The sequence below is a fragment of the Phocoena sinus genome, chromosome 8, assembly GCF_008692025.1.
Source record: "Phocoena sinus isolate mPhoSin1 chromosome 8, mPhoSin1.pri, whole genome shotgun sequence".
Taxonomy (NCBI): Eukaryota; Metazoa; Chordata; class Mammalia; order Artiodactyla; family Phocoenidae; genus Phocoena; species Phocoena sinus.
In genome coordinates, this window is record NC_045770.1 from 30,795,739 (window position 1) to 30,796,180 (window position 442).

Consider the following 442-nt stretch of genomic DNA (forward strand, 5'->3'; position numbering starts at 1 on the left):
GATACATCCCAATATAAAAATCCACAAATAAATGAACAAGACAATTTCAAGTGGGCATATGTTCTGTGAAAAGATTAAAGGGGATGATGGGGTGATAGTGCAGAATGGGCAGTGTGGTTCCGGTGGTCAGGGAATATTTCATAAAGCAGGAGACCTTTCTGAGTCCCAAATGACAAGAAGGAAGGTCCAGAGCTGATGTCCACTTGGATAAAACAACAAGTGTAACAGCCCTAACATAGAGCTTGGTGCTTTTGTGTGTATAGAGAGGAAGCTCATTTGTATCTGGGGCTAGAGAAGGGAGAGGCAGGATCTTGTAGCTCATGTTAAATATTTGCATTTTTTCAACTTGAAATGAGAAGGCATTGGAGGTTTAAAACAGCACTTGACATGATATAATTTGCATATTTAACTAATCACCTTAATTGTTCTGTGGACCCCTTGG